Raw genomic sequence first — 18192 nt, 5'->3', positions numbered from 1 at the left:
CATTCCTTCTCTCCAGAGATGCTGCCTGTCCCGCTGAGTTAAAGCCCTGTCCCACGGTAGCGAGTTCATTCCAAGAGCTCTCCCGAGTTTAAAAAAATCAAACTCGTGGTAAGCACGGAGAATGAACGTAGCGGGTACGTCGGAGCTCGGGGACGTCTCTTAGCGGCTCGTAACGCTAACGGCAGGTACTCGGGAAGACTCGCTAACGGCAGGTAAGCTCAGGAAGACTCGTGAAGATTTTTCAACATGTTGAAAAATGTCCACGAGAGCCCCGAGTACCGACGAGCGGCCATTACCGTAAATCTCCGAGTTCGAATCAGGGCAAACTCGGGAGAGCTCTTGGAATGAACTCGTACCGTGGGACAGGGGTTTTACTCCGTCATTTTGTGTCTATCATCAATGAATATTCTGAGCTGCCTATGTCTTTATCCCTTCTGCCTTTCAGGTAGTTTCTGGTGTGGGGAGGTCTATGTGTATGATTTATTACATCATTTACTTTGAAAAAGGCAGCCTGCTTCCAACTAACATTTGTGTTGCCATTAAACACAGCTGCAGTGTCAGAGTAACCTTTCCACCAACTCCCCGCATGTGAAACTCCGGTTACAATTACTATTATACCCGTGCTGCATTAAGTAGTGTGGCACGGCGGCGCAGTGGTAGAGTTGCTGCCTCACAGCGCCAGAGACCCGGGTTCCATCCCGACTACAGGTGCTGTCTGTACGGAGTTTGTACCTTCTCCCCGTGACCTGCGTGGGTTTTCTCCGGGATCTTCAGTTTCCTCCCACACTCCAAAGACGTGCGGGTTTGTGGGTTAATTGGCTTGGTATGAATTGTAAATTGTCCCTGGTGTGTGTAGGATGGTGTTAGTGTGCGGGGGGGGATCGCTGGTCAGTGTGTGCCGAGAGGCCAGATGACAATTAAAAACAAGAGGCGCATCGATATAAATGGTGATTTGAGGAAGGACATCCTTGTGATTGAAGCAGTGCAGCGTAGGTTCACCAGATTGATCCCTGGGATGGCGGGACTGTCATATGAGGAAAGATTGAAAAGACTAGGCTTGTATTCACTGGAGTTTAGAAGGATGAGGGGGTTCTTATAGAAACATATAAAATTATAAAAGGACTGGACAAGCTAGATGCAGGAAAAATGTTCCCAATGTTGGGCGAGTCCAGAACCAGGGGCAACAGTCTTAGAATAAAGGGGAGGTCATTTAAGACTGAGGTGAGAAAAGCTTTCTCACCCAGAGAGATGTGAATTTGTGGAATTCCCTGCCACAGAGGGCAGTGGAGGCCAAGTCACTGGATGGATTTAAGAGGGAGTTAGATAGAGCTCTAGGGGCTAGTGGAGTCAAGGGATATGGGGAGGAGGCAGGCACGGGTTATTGATTGGGGCCGATCAGCCATGATCACAATGAATGGCGGTGCTGGCTCGAAGGGCCAAATGGCCTCCTCCTGCACCTATTTTCTATGTTTCTATGTGATGCTAACTGTGTCTAGGGACTATAACAAAAATATCTTCCCTCATATTGTAGAGGCTGTAAAGACTAACACAGCCCGAACATTTTAACTATGATGATGACTTTATGACTGGATATACTGATTGCAACATCTCCCATTGCATGCTTACACAAACAACATCAATTCATTTTAATGATCAAACCAATCTCTCCTGACCCTGGAACAAAATGACCTAAGTGCTCTTTTTGTTGTGTGTCAAATTAAAAATAGAAAACGCTGAATTCACCCAGCGACTCAGGCGGTATCTTAGAAAGAGAAACATCTAACAGGTCAGGTCTGGGGCTGTACTTCAGTGTGGGAACAGAGAGGAAAGTAAGCATGCAGACACAGCAGGCAGTGAAGAAAGCCAAAGGCATGTTGGCCTTTATAAAGATTAAAGATAGCAGAGTCAGGGGATATGGGGAGAAGGCAGGAATGATTGGGGATGATCAGCCATGATCACATTGAATGGCGGTGCTGGCTCGAAGGGCCGAATGGCCTACTCCTGCACCTATTGTCTATTGTCTATTGAAAAGGTCGGTTTAACATAGAACGCAGTGCCTGGAGCATGCTGCCAGGGGTGGTGGTGGAGGCAGATATGAATCAGGGGTTATGGGGAGAAGGGAGGAGAATGGGGTTGAGAGGGAAAGGTAGATCAGCCACGGTTGAATGGCGGAGTAGACTTGATGGGCCGAATGGCCTAATTCTGCTCCTTGAACATGAATTAAAGATGCGCCGTAGAAAGCATATTGTCAGGTCTCATCACAGCTTAGTTTGGGAACAGCTCTGCCCACGACCACAAGAAATATTGTCAATGTAGCCCACTGATTAACTTATGAACGATTAGATGGGGACATGGATACGCAGGGAACAGACAATAGACAATAGGTGCAGGAGGAGGCCATTCGGCCCTTCCAGCCAGCACCGCCATTCATTCTGATCATGGCTGATCATCCCCAATCAATAACCCGTTCCTGCCTTCTCCCCATATCCCTTGATTCCACCAGCCCCTAGAGCTCTATCTAACTCACTCTTAAATCCATCCAGTGACTTGGTCTCCACTGCCCCCTGTGGCAGTGAATTCCGTTCTAAATGGCTTACCCCTTATTCTTAAACTGTGGTCCCATTTTCTGGACTCCCCCAACATCGGGAACATGTTTCCTGCCTCTAGCGTGTCCAAACCCTTAATAATCTGATATATTTCAATAAGATACCCTCTCATCCTTCTAAACTCCAGAGTATACAAGCCCAGCCGCTCCATTCTCCATAACCACACCTCTGCTACAGCCACAGTCACTCAAGGCGTTCCCCAAGGCTCCGTACTCGGCCCCCTCCTCTTCATCATCTACATCCTCCCCCTTGGTCAGATACTCCGCCACTTCAACCTGGACTTCCACTGTTACGCCGATGACACCCAGATCTACCTCGGCACCAAATCCCCCCACAACCCCCCCCCCCCCCTCTCCCATATCAACTCCTGTTTGTCAGTTATAAAAACCTGGATGCAACATAACTTCCTCAAACTCAACAGCGATAAAACAGAATTCCTCCTCATAGGCTCCAAAGCCACACTCAGCAAAATCAATAACCCCACTCTCACCATCGACGGCACCACTGTCTCCCCATCTCCCCAGGCCCGCAACCTTGGCGTGATCTTTGATTCCACCCTCTCCCTTGAGCCTCACATCCGCCATGTCATTAAAACCTCCTTCTTTCACTCTCCGCAACATCGCCAAACTCAGACCCTCTCTCACACCTCCCGCTGCTGAAAGACTCATCCATGCCTTCATCTCCTCCCGACTGGACTACTTGCAACTCACTTCTCCTTGGCATCAGCTCCACCTACATCAACCGACTCCAACTGGTCCAGAACGCAGCCGCCCGACTCATCACCCACACCAAATCCTGGCATCACATCACTCCAGTCCTCAAACAACTTCACTGGCTTCCCATCTCCCACCGGATCACCTACAAAATCCTGGTCCTCACCTACAAAGCCCTCCACCATCTGGCCCCGCCATATCTCACTGACCTCCTCTCCCCCTACCAACCCTCACGGTCCCTCAGATCCACATCAGCCGGTCTCCTCTCCATCCACAAGTCCAACCTCCGCAGTTTTGGGGACAGAGCCTTCTCCAGGGCAGCTCCCAGGCTCTGGAACTCCCTCCCCCAACTGATCCGCAATTCCGTGTCCCTCACCATCTTCCAGTCCCACCTCAAGACCCATATCTTCACCTCTGCCTATCCTTAGCCCCACGTCCCCCTCCCTTTTCATCTGTGCTTGAATTGCCTCATATTGTGTTTTGAAATGAATTCTGTCTTTAATTTGTGTACTAGTCATGTCTCTACTATTTATTTCATTCCGCTTACATGTTTTTCCTCTACTTGCTAAATTTTTGTAAGGTGTCCTTGAGACTCTTGAAAGGCGCCCATAAATAAAATGTATTATTATTATTATTATTATTCTCTCAGCATATGACAGTCCCGCCATCCCGGGAATTAACCTTTGAATTGAGGGATCTGGATCACGTGCCGGTAAATAAGTGATGGTCTTGGCACCATGTTCAGCATGGACATTGTGGGCCGAAGGGCCTGTTTCCTGTGCTGTTCTATGTTCTGAGAATGTGGTCTGGAGAAATGAACCAGAACAAGAATCATATGTGAAATAGAAGAGTTTGTGGCAGTAACATAATTAATATTGCAGTTAAAATGTGCTTCAAATGCAGTTAATGAAGAAGTAGGCTTGAAAATTAATTACATCCATTGGGATGAGAGAGAAAAAACAGCCTGTGGAGGAATTTGCAAAATAAGGACATTCGAGTTCTTTATAAGGCCTTCATAACAAGAGGAATCGAATATAGGAGCAAAGAGGTCCTTCTGCAGTTGTACAGAGCCCTAGTGAGACCACACCTGGAGTATTGTGTGCAGTTTTGGTCCCCTAGTTTGAGGAAGGACATTCTTGCTATTGAGGGAGTGCAGCGTAGGTTTACAAGGTTAATTCCCGGGATGGCGGGACTGTCATATGCTGAGAGAATGGAGCGGCTGGGCTTGTACACTCTGGAGTTTAGAAGGATGAGAGGGTATCTCATTGAAACATATAAGATTGTTAAGGGCTTGGACACACTAGAGGCAGGAAACATGTTCTCGATGTTGGGGGAGTCCAGAACCAGGGGCCACAGCTTAAGAATAAGGGGTAAGTCATTTAGAACGGAGACGAGGAAACACTTTTTCTCACAGAGAGTGGTGAGTCTGTGGAATTCTCTGCCTCAGAGGGCGGTGGAGGCCGGTTCTCTGGATACTTTCAAGAGAGAGCTAGATAGGGCTCTTAAAGATAGCGGAGTCAGGGGATATGGGGAGAAGGCAGGAACGGGGTACTGATTGTGGATGATCAGCCATGATCACATTGAATGGCGGTGCTGGCTCGAAGGGCCGAATGGTCTACTCCTGCACCTATTGTCTATTGTCTATTGAAAGGTTGGACAAATTTGGATTGTTTTCTCTTGAACATCACAGGCTGAGGGGGGAAACTTGATAAAAGTAAATAAAATGATGCGAGGTGTAGATAGGGTAGACAGTCAGAACTGCTTTTCGCCAGGGTGGAAATGTCCAACACTAGAGGGCGTAGCTTAAAGGTGAGAGGGGGAAAGTTTAAAGGAGATGTGCGGGGCAGGTTTTTTTACACAGAGGGTGGTGGGTGCCTGGAACGTGCTGCCAGGGGTGGTGGTGGAGGCAGATACCATAGTGGTGTTTAAGAGGCTTTTGGATAGGCACGTGGATATGCAGGGAATGGAGGGATACGGATCACATGCGGGCAGAGAAGATTAGTTACAGTTTACAGTTTAGTTTATTGTCACGCGTACCGAGGTACAGTGAAAAGCTTTTGTTGTGTGCTAACCAGTCAGTGGAAAGACAACACATGATTACAATCGAGACATTCACACATTACAATCGAGCATCTTCAGTCAGAGGCTGATTGCACCAATGTGCAAAACTGAGAGACATAGGAAGTCCTGTTTACCAGCTGCTATAAGATTATATAATGCGCATAAATAACTGCACTTTTTTTTTTTTTTTTTAATTAATTGTATTTTAACTTGTATTTTAACTTGTATTTTAACTTGTTAAGTATGGAAGCCATTTGAGGAAATGTGTGGTGTTATGTCTGTCTTGAAGCTGTCGTGGCACTGTAATTTCCTGTAAAGGATTATTAAAGGTATAATCAATCAATTCACAGTGTACAGATACATGATAAGGGAATAACATTTAGTGCAAGGTAAAGCCAGCAAAGTCCGATCAAGGATAGTCCGAGGGTCACCAATGTGGTAGATAGTAGTTCAGGACCGCTCTCTGGTTGTGGTAGGATGGTTCAGTTGCCTGATAACAGCCGGGAAGAAACTGTCCCTGAATCTGGAGGTGTGCGTTTTCACACTTCTGTACCTTTTGCCCGATGGGAGAGGGGAGAAGAGGGGGTGGACAGGGTGCGACTGGTCCTTGATGATGCTGCTGGCCTTGCCGAGGCAGCGTGAGGTGTAGATGGAGTCAATGGAAGGGAGGTTGGTTTGTGCGATGGTCTGGGCTGCGTCCACAATCCGCTGCAATTTCTTGCGGTCTTGGATGGAGCTGCTCGCAAACCGAGCTGTGATGCATCCGGATAAAATGCTTTCTACGGCACATGTGTAGAAGTTGGTGAGAGTTGTAGGGGACATGCCGAACTGCCTAAGCCGTCCAAGAAAGTAGAGGCGTTGGTGTGCATTCGTGGTCATTGCTTCAATATGGGTGGTCCAGAAGAAGTTGATGGCTATATTGACTCCGAGGAATTTGAAGTTTTCACCCATCTCTACCAAAGATCCTACAGCGAGCAAGATAGTCCACTCGACGAAAAAGACGTAGTACGGTCATGAGCAGATTCCTGGGTCATTTTCGGCCCCATTTCCGTATCCGGCTTCCGTCTCCACACCAAAGATCCCGTAGGATACGAGTGCGGAGACGGAAGCCGGTTACGGAAACATCCTCGTAAAAATATAAGTTATTTGGTAAAAATCTTCTCCTCATTTTCAGAATTTAAATTTATTAACACAAACTGTTCCCCCGCAACGTTGATTACTAGTGAGACCATGGAGTATTATGGGCAGTTTTGGTCCCCTAATTTGAGGAAGGACATTCTTGCTATTGAGGGAGTGCAGCGTAGGTTTACAAGGTTAATTCCCGGGATGGCGGGCCTGTCATATGCTGAGAGAATGGAGCGGCTGGGCTTGTGCACTCTGGAGTTTAGAAGGATGAGAGGGTATCTCATTGAAACATATAAGATTATTAAGGGCTTGGACACGCTAGAGGCAGGAAACATGTTCCCGATGTTGGGGGAGTCCAGAACCAGAGGCCACAGTTTAAGAATAAGGAGTAAGTCATTTAGAACGGAGACGAGGAAACACTTTTTCTCACAGAGTTGTGAGTCTGTGGAATTCTCTGCCTCAGAGGGCGGTGGAGGCAGGTTCTCTGGATACTTTCAAGAGAGAGCTAGATGGGGCTCTTAAAGATAGTGGAGTCAGGGGATATGGGGAGAATGCAGGAACGGGGTACTGATTGTGGATGATGAGCCATGATCACATTGAATGGTGGTGCAGGCTCGAAGGGCCGAATGGCCTACTCCTGCACCTATTGTCTATTGTCTATTACACTGCGAGTCGGGTCGGGTCGGGTCGGGTTGAAATGGATGAAAAAAAGGCCCTCGTTCCGTTCTGTTGCATACTACACGTCAGCCCATTGCATTTAGCAGGAGTGGTCTATCTTGCTCCGCTATAGGATCTTTGATCTCTACTTTGGTGCCGTCAATGCAAACTGGGGAATGCGAACCATTCACCTCGGCATCATGTTTGACACAGGCGCTGTGGGCCAGAGGGTCTGTTCCTGCCTTGTACTGTTCTAGCATCTACACTCTGTGAATGTAGTCCGGGGAAATGAACCAGAACATGAATCTGATCTAAACTAGAGCAGGGTGTGATTGGAGCATAATTAGGATTGTTGTAAAAAATGGTTGATTAAAAACCATGGGTTTGAAAATTAATTGACTCCAGTGGGATGCGAGGGAACAAGCGATGGATTAATTTGTGAAACAGCTCGTAGAGCAAGTGGTAGTTTGGGACTAAGACTTCCAACTACAGCTGATGTTCTCTGTGAGGCTGGGCGACCGTGGGTTTAGATCAAATCCAGGCATGTTTTTATCACACATGTGGGGATATAATATGGAGATAATGAGAGACACCAGGAACTGCAGCTGCTGGAATCTTGAGCAAAACACAAAGTGCTGGAGAAATTTAGCGGGTCAATAGACAATAGGTGCAGGAGCAGGCCATTCGGCCCTACGAGCCAGCACCACCATTCAATAGACAATAGACAATAGACAATAGGTGCAGGAGTAGGCCATTCGACCCTTCGAGCCAGCACCGACATTCAATAGACAATAGACAATAGGTGCAGGAGTAGGCCATTCGGCCCTTTGAGCCAGCACCGCCATTCAATTTGATCATGGCTGATCATCCCCAATCAGTACCCCGTTCCTGCCTTCTCCCCATATCCCCTGACTCCGCTATCTTTAAGAGCCCTATCTAGCTCTCTCTTGAAAGTATCCAGAGAACCTGCCTCCACCGCCCTCTGAGGCAGAGAATTCCACAGACTCACAACTCTGTGTGTGAGAAAAAGTGTTTCCTCGTCTCTGTTCTAAATGGCTTACCCCTTATTCTTAAACTGTGGCCCCTGGTTCTGGACTCCCCCAACATCGGGAACATGTTTCCTGCCTCTAGCGTGTCCAAACCCTTATATGTTTCAATAAGATACCCTCTCATCCTTCTAAACTCCAGAGTGTACAAGCCCCGCTGCTCCATTCTCTCAGCATATGACAGTCCCGCCATCCCGGGAATTAACCTTGTAAACCTACGCTGCATTCCCTCAATAGCAAGAATGTGCTTCCTCAAATTAGGGGACCAAAACTGCACACAATACTCCAGGTGTGGTCTCACTAGGGCCCTGTACAACTGCAGAAGGACCTCTTTGCTCCTATACTCAACTCCTCTTGTGATGAAGGCCAACATGCCATTCACTTTCTTCAACTTATAAAATTCTTAAGGGGTTGGACAGGCTAGATGCAGGAAGATTGTTCGCGATGTTGGGGAAGTCCAGAACAAGGGGTCACAGTTTAAGGATAAGGGGGAAGTCTTTTAGGACCGAGATGAGGAAATCATTTTTCACACAGAGGGTGGTGAATCTCTGGAATTCTCTGCCACAGAAGGTAGTTGAGGCTACTTCATTGGCTATTTCAGGGGGTATGGAGGGAAGGCAGGTACAGGATACTGAGTTGGATGATCAGCCGTGATCATATTGAATGGCGGTGCAGGCTCGAAGGGCCGAATGGCCTACTCCTGCACCTATTTTCTATGTTTCTATGTTTCACTGCCTGCTGGAGATAATGGGAGACACCAGGAACTGCAGCTGCTGGAATCTTGAGCAAAACACAAAGTGCTGGAGGAATTTAATGGGTCAGGCAGTGTCTGTGTGCAGTGGACATTTTGGGTTCTATTTCCGCGTCAGGCTAATGACAAAGGGATGGCGTTCTGACCTTCTGACTCCAAGAATGCAACGTAGAATGGCTCCGAATCCTGTTCTTTGTAGTTCTACACTCCAGTTTATGTGAAGGTGACAGATGCCATGAGGATGTTGCTGCTCACTTGGCTGCTTGGATTGCCATGGTGAAGCGGTGAACAGCTGGGGGAGGGGGAGGTCGGGCAGATGTTGGCCTTGGGTCAGTCTGCTGCTGGCCTCTATGCTCAGTGATAACTGCAGCAGGAATCACTCTCTCTTGTGTGTTTGAGGCAGCAGAGGTTCTGTAACAGCCTGCCATCACTGTAGCCAGTTCAAGTCACTTTTGTTTCTATAGCACATTTAAAAAACAACCCTCGTTGACCAAAGTGCTTTAGATTGGTGGAGGTACTAACGTTATACAACATTGGTTCATAGATTAAGTACATACATAAATACACACATATAGCCCTCCCTCAGAGGACGTCAAGAAAGGCTTGAGAGTAAAGATGAGTTTTAAGTCTCGACTTATAAGAGTCGATGGAGGGGGCAGTTCTGATGGGAAAGAGGGGATGCTGTTCCACAGTCTAGGAGCTGCAACCGCAAAGGCACGGTCGCCCCTGAGCTTATGCCTAGACCGCGGGATGTTCAGTAACCCCAAGTCGGCCGATCTGAGGGACCTGGAGGTGGTGTGGTGGGTAAGCAGACGTTTGATGTAGGTGGGGGCAAGCCCGTTAAGGGCTTCGTAGACATAAAGAAGGATCTTGAAATGTATTCGGAACCGCACAGGGAGCCAGTGGAGAGAGGCCAGGATCGGGGTGATGTGGTCCCTTTATCGGGTGCCCGTCAGGAGTCTCGCTGCGGCGTTTTGGACCAGTTGCAGGCGGGACAGGGAAGATTGGCTGATGCCAGTGTAGAGGGAGTTGCAGTAATCAAGGCGGGAGGAGATAAATGTGTGGATGATCTTTTCGACGTCGTCAAACTGGAGGAATTGTTTTATTTTAACTATCGTCTGAAGCATTGACTTGTTTGTCAAGTTTCAACGCTGAGTCAAATAGCCGGGAAACACTGCTCTCCGCTGATAGAATTCCTCATCGTGAAATGTTGCCCTTTCTATCTGCCGAGGGAATTCTCCGTAGTTTTTATTGTGGCTGTATATGTTGCTCCAAGTGCTAATGTCAATTCTAAGGCCAACGAAGCACTGGGAGCTCTGCATGACGCCATCAGTGAGTTCCAGACCAAATATCCTGATAGCTTCATTGTGGTGGCTGGGGATTTTAATCACACCAGCCTTAAGACTGTGCTCCCAAAATTCAAGCAATATGTGGATTTTGAGACCAGGGGAGAGAACATCTTGGACTTGGTTTACACCAACACCCCAGAGGCTTACAAGGCAGCCCCACGCCCTCACCCGGGCTACTCTGACCACATTTCAGTGTTTTTAACACCAGCCTACAGACCTCTGCAAAAACAAGTCAGAGCGGAGAGAAAACACACCAGGGTCTGGCCAGAGGGAGCAGCCTCAGCACTGCAGGATTGCTTCCTGCACACTGACTGGGATGTGTTCAGGACAGCAGCATCCTATGATGACCTCATCAACATCGAGGAGTACGCAGAGATTGTAACCAGCTACATTGCCAAGTGCACCGAGGATGTCACTATCATGAAAACCTTCACTGCACGTGGAAACGAAAAGCCATGGATGACAGCAGAGGTGCGCTCGCTGCAGAGGGCTCGTGATGCAGCCTACAGAGCCGGTAACACAGCCGCTCTTCCATCTACCAGGACTGCACTGGAAAAAGGAATCAGGGCAGCGAAACGTGCCTACGCGGGGAAAATCCAGGGACACCTCTGTGACACGAGACACCAGGAGGATGTGGAAGGGAATACAAACACTGACGGGGTACAAGGCAAGGCAGCAGGTAACCGACACGGACACTTCTCTCCCAGATGAACTGAACAACTTCTTTGCAAACACCACACCCAAGGGGAGAGCCAGCCCCTGCTTACAAACCGACCAGCCAGTCCTGACCATAGACTCAATGGACACACGGAGAATCCTGTCTAAGGTCAACCCGTGGAAAGCAGTCGGACCCGACAACATCCCAGGACGTGTGCTCAAGGAATGTGCTGAGGAGTTAGCAGATGTGCTAACAGACATCTTTAACATCTCCCTTAGTCAAGCCATTGTCTCCACATGCCTCAAAACTTCCACGATAATCCCCATAGCGAAGAAACCAGTGGTTGCCTGCCTAAATGACTACCGCCCTGTCGCCCTGACCCCAATAATAATGAAGTGTTTTGAACGCCTGGTGAAACCCCACATTACTGCCAGCCTCCCCTCATCGTTAGACCCCCTCCAGTTTGCCTATCGCCCCAACCGTTCTACAGAGAATGCCATCTCTACCACGCTGCACACAGTACTCACGCATCTGGAAAACAAAAACACATACGCCAGAATCCTGTACATTGACTTCAGCTCAGCGTTTAACACCATCATCCCGCAGAGACTTGTAGAGAAACTAACCCTGCTGGGCCTCAACACCACCCTGTGTCACTGGATCTTGGACTTTCTGACAGAGAGACCGCAGTCAGTCCGTGTTGGCAAGAACACTTCAGGCTCGATCACGCTGAGCACCGGCTCCCCTCAAGGCTGTGTGCTCAGCCCGCTGTTGTTCACATTGCTCACACATGACTGTGCTGCCAGATTCAGGGACAATAAGATCATAAAATTCGCGGATGACACAACAGTGGTGGGACTCATCAGCGGAGATGACGAATCAATGTACAGGGAGGAAGTAAAACAACTAGTGGACTGGTGCGGCAAAAATAATCTAGAATTAAATGTCGACAAAACGAAGGAGATGGTTGTCGACTTCAGGAGGGCGCAGCCAAAGCATACACCCCTCAACATCAGTGGCACTACAGTGGAGAGAGTGGAGAGCATAAAGTTCCTCGGTGTGCAAATTACAGACAGTCTCACCTGGTCCAGGAACACCACTGGGACCGTCAAACGGGCCCATCAGCGACTGCACTTCCTGAGGAAACTAAAACAGGCCTCACTCCCCACCAACATCCTCAGGACTTTCTACAGGGGTACGGTGGAGTCTGTACTCACGTACTGCATAAACACGTGGTACTCCACCTGCAACTGCTCGGACAGGAAGGCTCTGCAGAGGGTAGTGAGGGGAGCAGAGAGGATCATTGGCGTCTCCCTACCCTCGGTACAAGAACTGTTCCAGAGCCGCTGTCTGAAAAAAGCTCAGAGAATTGCTAAGGACAAACTGCACCCCCTCCACATACACCTGGATCTCCTGCCATCAGGCAAGAGATATCGAAGCATCAAAGCCCGGACTACAAGACTGCTAAACAGCTTCCTACCACAGGCTGTGAGGCTGCTAAACAGTCACTCTGTACTCACAGTCACTTGATAACTGGCACTGGCCACTCAAATCAGCTGCCCCGGACATTTTATGATTGGTTTATTGTATTTTAATGTTGTGTTTTACCTGCTTTTAACTATTTATACTGTTCCATCAGGGACTGGATTGTTTTTACTGTTATTATGTGTGAAATGTGTTAAATTTCATGTGCGATGCTCCGGTATTCCCTGGGAAACGTCTTTTCATTTTGCACTGTACAACTGTTGCTTGCAAGATGACAATAAAGATTGATGGATGGATGGAAATATCACGCCGAGGTTTTTGACGTGAGGTTTGAGTAATGGGGTAAGGTTTCCAAGGCTGCCTGCTATCGTTTAGATTGAGTCCGAGGGGCTGAGAAGGATGACCTCAGACTTACTCTTGTTTAGTTGGAGGAAGTTCTGGGCCATCCGGCACTTTATATCCTCGAGGCAGTGGGTAAGGTTAAGTAGATTTGATCGGTTGTTGGGATGAACAGTTCAACGTGCTGTTGTCGAGGGTCATGAGGTCTACCCCTCCACCGGGGGGGGCGGAGGACAGACAGCACAGTCGATAATGCCGTGCTGCTGCTGCACTGTTTGCTGGTCTGCTCCACACACATGCAGCTGCTGATGGTCGCAGCCCCCAGAGATGCATGTTGGCGTTGAACCGGCCGACCCCTGCACGGAGCCGGTTCATGGCCACCCACTCTTGGCCGGGCAGGTCCGTGCCGGCTGCACGGATGAGTCACCGAGCCACAGAGACATACAGCATGGAGACAGGCCCTTCAGCCCATCAGGTCATGGGTAGAGTGGATGTGGAGAGGATCTCGGAGAAATCCCATGCAGTAACGGGGAGAACGTACAAACTCCGTACAGGCAGCACCAGAAGCCTGATAACAGAGGGGAAGAAGATGTTCCTGAGTCTGGTGGTGGGTCCTTTCAAGCTCTCTGACTCTGACTCATAAAGACAATAGACAATAGGTGCAGGAGTAGGCCATTCGGCCCTTCGAGCCAGCACCGCCATTCAATGTGATCATGGCTGATCATCCCCAATCACTACCCCGTTCCTGCCTTCTCCCCATATCCCCTGACTCCGCTATCTTTAAGAGCCCTATCTAGTTTTCTCTTGAAAGCATCCAGAGAACCGGCCTCCACCGCCCTCTGAGGCAGAGAATTCCACAGACTCACCACTTTCTGTGAGAAAAAGTGTTTCCTCATCTCCGTTCTCAATGGCTTACTCCTTATTCTTAAACTGTGGCCCCTGGTTCTGGACTCCCCCAACATCGGGAACATGTTTCCATCACACGCACCACACTCCCCACCATTGTAGATGTAGCCCAGTCCATCACACACACCACTGCGCTGTCCTCCGCCTCTAGCGTGTCCAAACCCTTAATAATCTTATATGTTTCAGTGAGATCCTCTCATCCTTCTAAACTCGAGAGTGTACAAGCCCAGCCGCTCCATTCTCTCAGCATATGACAGTCCCGCCATCCCAGGAATTAACCTTGTAAACCTACGCAGCACTCCCTCAATAGCAAGAATGTCCTTCCTCAAACTTGGAGACAAAAACTGCACACAATACTCCAGGTGTGGTCTCACTAGGGCTCTGTACAACTGCAGAAGGACCTCTTTGCTCCTATACTCAACTCCTCTTGTTATAAAGGCCAACATGCCATTCGCTTTCTTCACTGCCTGCTGTACCTGCATGCTTACTTCATTGACTGATGAACAAGGATCCCCAGATCCCGTTGTACTTCTCCTTTTCCCAACTTGAGGTCATTTAGATAATAATCTGCCTTCCTGTTTTTGCTACCAAAGTGGATAACCTCACATTTATCCACATTTTACTTCGGAGTCACGTGAGTGACTACTTGAAGAAGACCCCGCTAGTCCGCATGCGCGTCATATCGTCGCTCGCATGGCGAAGCACCGGATTGGCAGGCGCGTCGCTCCTGGAAGCGGTAAGTTTAAACTACAGGTAAGTTTTGTATTTCTTACCTGGTTCTGTTTTTTCTTGCTGGAACCTCTTTTTACAGAGGTTTCCTGCTCGATATTTCCGCGAAGTCCGACGAGGGAATCCGGCTATGGGCTGTGGGGAGACCCCGGTTCCGACCGCGGAAGCGGGTAGCCGGCGAATGTCGGGTTCGCGATCCCAGTCACTGACAATATGGTCAGCGGCTCCCAGACCGCAGTGGTCCTCAGGATATGGGGTAAAACCAACCAGAACGGTCAGCCCTATGGACTCGGACGAGTCGGGCCGGGAGGGTTCCCCTCCGGTAATGTATAAATATTTGGAGAGCGACGTCCTATGGGAGAGCCCGCGCCAGCAGCACCTTGCACAGGGCTGCTTAATGTTGATGCCAAGTCTGTGGCAGCGACGGCCTATGATAGAGCCCACGCCAGCAGCACCTGGGACAGGTCTGCTTGAAGTCTCCCTCTTGGAAGAGGAGAGCATGCCGGGTCAGTGTAAATCTGATGCCGAGTCTGAGGGTATAGCCGTGGAGCATGCCTCAAGGGATGAAGGGCACGTGTCACATTCCTGGCAGCAAGGTTTGCCATCCCAACACAATCAGGGAGAAATGTTCCATCCTGGTATAGGTTCGTTGGAAGGGCCATATCAGAGCAGGTATCTTCAGGGACCTGCGGCAGCTCCTGTTTCAGGTCTGCCTATGATTCACCCTCTTTGAGGAGGGGAGTGTGAGTGCTCAGTATGTAACTGACTTTAATGTCTAAAGTATGTCCGTGGAACATACTGAACCACATGCGTGCCGGCAGTGAACAGCGCTATCAGGGGGACATTAGAGCCAGCCGCCGAATCTTCTATTCAGGCAAGACTTATTCAACAGGCAAAACCCGGAGGACGAAGCAAAAGCTGTCGGACCAATCAAGGCCAACGACGAGCAAAGCTTCATCGTTTCGGCGACAACGCCCCCCACGTCTTCATCGGCAGTAAGCGGTTCACTGAAGCTGGTGGCAGCATGAAAGCTGGGCAGAGGTTCCACGCACACTCTACCAGTTCTACTCTACAACTAAGGGACCACTTACAAGTTGGTAATATTTACACTTGGTTGTACAATACACAAATGGTTAAGACATTGTCATCTACTTAGAGGCATCTAACCATGTAAAACTGGATTCCAAGCAGGTTCGGAAATATGTGCAGAGTTGTCTTTCGAGGCAGGCTCAGAATTGTGGCCAGAATTGTCTTTAGAGACAGGCTCAGAATTATGGCCAGAGTTGCCTTTAGAGGCAGGTTCAGAGTTATCAGATAGGCTCAGTATTATGGCCAGGATTGTCTTGCAAGACAGGCTCGGAAATCGGGCCAGAGTTGTCGTTCGAGGCAGGCACGAAATGATGGCAGGTGTGGCCTGTTCATTATGAAAGGTGGAGATATTTGAAATTATCAGGAGAAGGCAATTGCTATGATGAGGCAATAATAACAGTGTGATGACAGAAAAGCATTGCAAAGAGGTCTACTCAGTTCAAAAACACTTGTTATGTCTTGTCTGGATGATATTTTAACGCTGTATTTTGCTAAAATCAACTGTTTCAGTCTCAAACTAGATTTGAGAAATTGGGCTCCTCTATCCAGTTAAAATTAAGTTGTTACCAAATAGACTTGTTGGTCATTGGGATTTACCTTTAGCTATTAAGTAGCCTATGACTCCGCCCTGGGCAACAGATTGGAGTTAATAGAAACCTGTAACAGCCTTGTTGTTATAAAGCAGCCTTCTATTCCTCAAGACTAATTGGCAATATAGTAGCTGTGATTGTGCTGTGCAAGTGGGAGAACTGGCATCGTGCAAAATGGCAACCTCTCAAGTGCCATTTAGGTCATTGTTAACACATCTATGCTATTACCAGCTGAAGCTACCAAAGTCACAATGATGGACAAACAGTATTCAGCATTGCTCCAGTAGTTTGGTCAGTAAAAATTTCAGTTATATTGCAAACTGATGCTAAGGGCTCTAATGTGGAAAATTGCGAATGTCATCTCTAGTTTGGAGGTGAAGGAGATTTGCACGAGTTACCAATTCTTTAGTTATTGGTATCAACTATCTATAGACCCTACGTGCATTCTATGGGTTAAAGAGTGATTGAGCGAATATGCATATCTGCATGCTCAACTTCAAGTTGATACACTATGATGCTGGCATATGTTAGTCACATGGGTGCAATCAAGTAAAAGTATCTTGTAATAGTTTACCTAATCTCATTTGCCACTGGTGTATCATCAAGTACAGATCAATGACAACACAGAATGGGTGTTGGATCACAAAATATTTATGAAATTATGGTTCGATGAAACGCCGAATATCGATATGTTGCTTTCATGCTTATTCATCGGTTGCAAAAATATGTGGCATAACAGTGGCGAAAGATACATTCTCGCTACAAGGAGGAGAAATGGTCTTTTGTGTCTTCCTCCATTTTGCCTCATCAGTCGGGTCTTCAAATAAAGTCATCAAGATCCCGCTTTAGGTTTTTCCTACTGTCTGATTGGCCTATGCAGCTTTGATTCCCGATTTTGTCGGGAATAATAATACAACCTTATACGATTATTCTAAACGTAAGCTTTGCTGGTTCAGCCTGTGGCTCGGGAAATCAGCCTTTGCATGATTAAAATCAATTTATGACTTGCAGATTCTGAATAGACTGCCCCTACGGCTTGGGTTGTCACACCTATCCTTGTATGTGTTCACTCCAGAGTGCTGGGATATCACCAAAAAAGCAGTACATTTCCTCTTCAGGAGATGGGAAGCGTTTTGTTTAATGCTAATGTTACATTTAATACGGTACAGATTACTGACGTCTTGGAGTTCATTTTTTAAATGGTCTTTTGACAATAATTGAGTTATAAGGCCATTAACTGTGCCCAACGTGCCTTCCCATCATATTTGCTGCAGCAAACGGGACCCACTCTGTCGGGTTTCATCCCCGGATATCGAGTTTGTAAAGGATATCTTTAACACAAGTTCCCCCAGGCCAAGTACAATGCAGTATGGGATATTGACATTGTGTTAACACTACTGCACCAGGGGGCTCAAGCTATATCCTTAGCTTTGGCCGGCTCTCATAAGGCAGTTATCCTCCTGGCAGCAAGGGTTATTTACGTTCCGCTGGACCACATCCTAACAGCTGCAGCATGGTCAAACGAACGAATTTCCAAACATTTTATAATGACCCATTGCCAGATCAGGGGTATTTGCCAACTATTTTACGTTCTATTTATAGTTTCCATCCGGATGAGAGGTGTGACTATTATTATTATTTCATTTAACAGCATCAGCATGTTTTAAATCTATGTCATGACTGTATGCATTATGAATGTTTCCCTCATCTGTCAATGAAGCAGTTGTAGTTGTGTGGACTCGTTTCTCACGGCATGAAATCACAGAGCTTTGAAATCTTCACGTAGTCACTCACGTGACTCCGAAGTAAAATAGTAAGATTAAACGAGAACTTACCAGTTTGAAGTTTGATCTGTATTTTATGAGGAGTTATGTTGGTGAGTACGTGCCCTCCGCTCCCAGCCCTCTCTCACAAAGGTCATCTGGTAGTTCTAGGTTTCTGATCTTACTATGATACTTCAATTACTGTTATCTGTGATTTCACACCGCTGCTTTGAAGATTGACGCACATGCAGACGAGCGGGGTCTTCTTCACGTACACACCAACGTAACACCTCATAAAATAAAGATCAAACTTCAAACTGGTAAG

This window comes from Amblyraja radiata, chromosome 5, assembly GCF_010909765.2.
Source record: "Amblyraja radiata isolate CabotCenter1 chromosome 5, sAmbRad1.1.pri, whole genome shotgun sequence".
Taxonomy (NCBI): Eukaryota; Metazoa; Chordata; class Chondrichthyes; order Rajiformes; family Rajidae; genus Amblyraja; species Amblyraja radiata.
This window is presented reverse-complemented; position numbering follows the sequence as displayed.